This window comes from Mus pahari, chromosome 4 (assembly GCF_900095145.1).
Source record: "Mus pahari chromosome 4, PAHARI_EIJ_v1.1, whole genome shotgun sequence".
Taxonomy (NCBI): Eukaryota; Metazoa; Chordata; class Mammalia; order Rodentia; family Muridae; genus Mus; species Mus pahari.
Genome location: NC_034593.1, coordinates 111446657 through 111450121, shown reverse-complemented (window position 1 = coordinate 111450121; position 3465 = coordinate 111446657).

Here is a 3465-nt window from a genome sequence, read left to right as displayed (position 1 = left end):
TCTCTGTCTCTGTCTCTGTCTCTCTCTCTCTCTCTCTCTCTCTCACACACACACACACACACACACACACACACACACACACTCCTTAGCTAGGAGTGGAACCTCATGCTCCCCTCCCCTCTCCCATGCTGGGGTTCTGTCTAGCAAAAGCTTGCTCTGGTCTTGTAAAAGCTGTCACAATTGCCAGGTTCATAAGTCCATCTCCCTTGCTATGCCTGGCAAACATTGTTTCCTTGAAGCCATCCACTATCTTTGGCTGTTAACAATCCTTTCACCACCTCATCCATAATGATTTCTGAGCCTTGAGAGAAGGGTTGTGATAGAGATGTCTCATGTAGGGATGAGCACTTTGAAGTCTTTTACTCTCTGCTCGTTGATCAATTGCAGTCTTTCTGTTCATTGCCGTCTACTAAGAAGCAGCTTCTCTGACGAGGTTTGGTGAGTGCACTGATCTATGGCTATAGCAATAAGTCATTAGGGGTCATTGTAATGCTATGTCTTCTAGAAGAATAATAGTAGTAGGTTTTTTCCCCTATGCCCTAACTAGCCACAGGGTCTTGGTTCCATTGGCAGTGTCAGATTCAATCTCTTTGAAAGAGCCTCAAATCCAGTAGAAAAGTGGTTGGTTACGCTCATAACACATGTGCCTACATTGTAGCAGTGGGTACATCTCACCAGGAAGGTTAGTTTTGTAGCTTGCAAGCTTGACAGGTGGGTGAGATCGCTGATTTCTTTTCCCTAGCGGCGTGCATAGGAACTCTCAGCCTTGAGAAAGCTAGCCAGTACAATCGAAGCTTCCAGTTGAGTGCCAGCTAGATTTCCCCATGTTCTATAACTCACATACGTGCTGTCTTCAGCCATAGGGTCTTACCGCCAAGTTCTGGAGGGTAACTAAGAGCATTGGCAATAGCCTGTAATGTTGGGGAGACTTATGGGAGTCCATTGGTCAAAAATTCAGAAAGAGGCAACGTACTTTGGAATAGAGCATTTCATTTGGAAGTGTGTGGTGTCCAACCCCCATTATAAGGTAACTCCATTTAAACCGCACATATATACAGTAGATTTCCATATGGCCTTTTAAAAATATCTTTAGTATTAGTTATCCCTTCCCATACTTCCTCTTCTGGCCTGCTCTCTATCACCTACCCTATTTTATACATTCTCCCCCGTCTTATTTTACTGTATTCCATGTCCCCTTCCTTGGAATATTTCCTCCTCCCCTCTGGTCACTTACTAGTTTCCTAACCTTTGTATGTATTAGAAATGAAAAGTACTTGTTTAAAGTTTAAAAGCTATCATCCTTGTATGAGGGAAAACGTTTGATATTTGTCTTTCCAAGCCACCGTACCGGGGGTGACTGTTTCCAGTTATATATCCATTTGCCTAAAAATTTCACTTTTCCTAATAGCTGAATGATAATCTATTGTATGAAAATACTACATTTTTCACTGGCCACTCTTCAGTTGGTGGACATCTAAGCTGTTTCCATGTCCTGGCTATTGTGAATAGATTAGCTCAGAACAGGAATGGACAAGTACCTCTGTAGTAAGGTCTTTGGGGGTATCTACCCAAGAGTGGTACCGCTGGCATTTGCAGATCTATTTCCAGCTCTTTGAGAAACCTGCACACTGATTTCCATAATGGCTGCTGCTGTTTGTGCCCCCTCCAGCACTTACACAGTTAATAATTTCTATCTCTGAAATCAACATGTGCACGGACTTGGTGATTAATATGTTAGTCAAAATGACCACATACTGCATCCAGTTAAGATTCAACATTTTCTATGTAGATCCATCTATAAATATTTTAGTAGCCTGGAAACAGAGGCAACCAATTCAAAGTCTAATGAAGAGCACAATGTCCAGGCTTGAGAATGCAAAGAACTTCTTGAACTTTTCAGTGCAGGGCACAGCTGGACCAGCAGACTTACTAATTCTGGAATTCCCTCCCTCTGCTGCTTATGTAAGACAAAAACTACATGACATCATTGTGGCTCTTTAGCTGGGACTCCTTGCTCTTAAGCTTGGGAAAATGTGGCTTTGAGTAACCCTTCTCTTCTGAAAAATGCTTTTGTTGGTATCTGTTCTTCTGCAGGACAAAAGGCAGTTTGCTTTCCTTGAGAGGTGGGGTGAACGTAGGCTTCTGGCCATAGAGCCAGCAAAGGGAATCTAGTCCAAGCTCAGTGTCCAAAACACTTTGCAAGTATTCAAAAATAATTGTTTTAAAAGTACAAAACTTCATCAAAGCCTAAGAAACAAAATTAAAACCTAAAATTGTGTAAAGTTTTCAATGACTAAAATGAAATGTTCCTGGATTTTAAAAGAATGTATTCCTATTTGGATTCTTATGTTAAGGGAAATATAAATTTATCCTGACTTCTCAATGCAATATGATTTTAAGAGGAAAATTCAGTACATGGGGACAAAGGGTGATGAGAATACTATTGTTGAGAGTTTATGAAACTTCATGGTGGCTCACACCTGCAATCCTAGCTGTAGAGGTGGAGGCAAGAAGATCTGAAGTTCAGGATCATCTCTGGCAACAGTAAATTTGAGGCCAGCCTCAGCTACAGGAGACTCCCCCCCCTTCAGTAAACAAACAGACAAACAAATGATTTCATAGCTCAGACGCAAATAAGATTAATGGCCATTCCGTAGTTTGAACTTTAAGACCATTTCATTAGTGACTTAGCAAATGTTCTAGGAAACAGCACTGGAAAAGTCAGGAGAAGAAAGATAAACTCAAGGTCATTTTATATTTTTAAATTTTGTGTGTGGGGAGGGCAACTTTGGGGAATCAGTTCTCTCCTTCCATTACATGAGATCTGAGGTGTAACTCGAGTCCCTGATGAGCCATCTCAATAACCCGCCTAATTTAATATTTTTAAAACTACTGATTGAAGAATTAGCATAGAAACCACTGTCTTACTAGCAAATCAAACATGAAAGAAGTAGAAGTTCCAGCCACAGTGAAGCGTGATGGATAGAAATGTAATTTCATGGGCAGACAGCAATTCCTGCAGTCTTAGAGTATATGGAGTATCCTCACTCATCCTTTATAACTGTATTCCATGTATGCATTCGCTTGATGTGGACTGCTACATAATTAGTCACTCTCATTATATTCTCCTTATACTCACAAATAACAATATAAGCAGTTGTACCTAAAATTGTCACATTTGGGGTAAGAAGTTTACGTACCGATCTATTATGGATTGGTGAAGCAATACACTTTACTGTATAAATCACCATTTTTTCAAACCATTCAAATGATATGTCCTCTTAAGCCTGTTCCTGACCTTGCTTGTTGAAAGACACCTATTACCCTCTAGCTCTTCCCTGTGCTTCCGTTCTTTTTTTTTTTTTTTTGGTTTTTGGTTTTTGGTTTTTGGTTTTTGGTTTTTTGAGACAGGGTTTCTCTGTATAGCCCTGGCTGTCCTGGAACTCACTCTGTAGACCAGGCTGG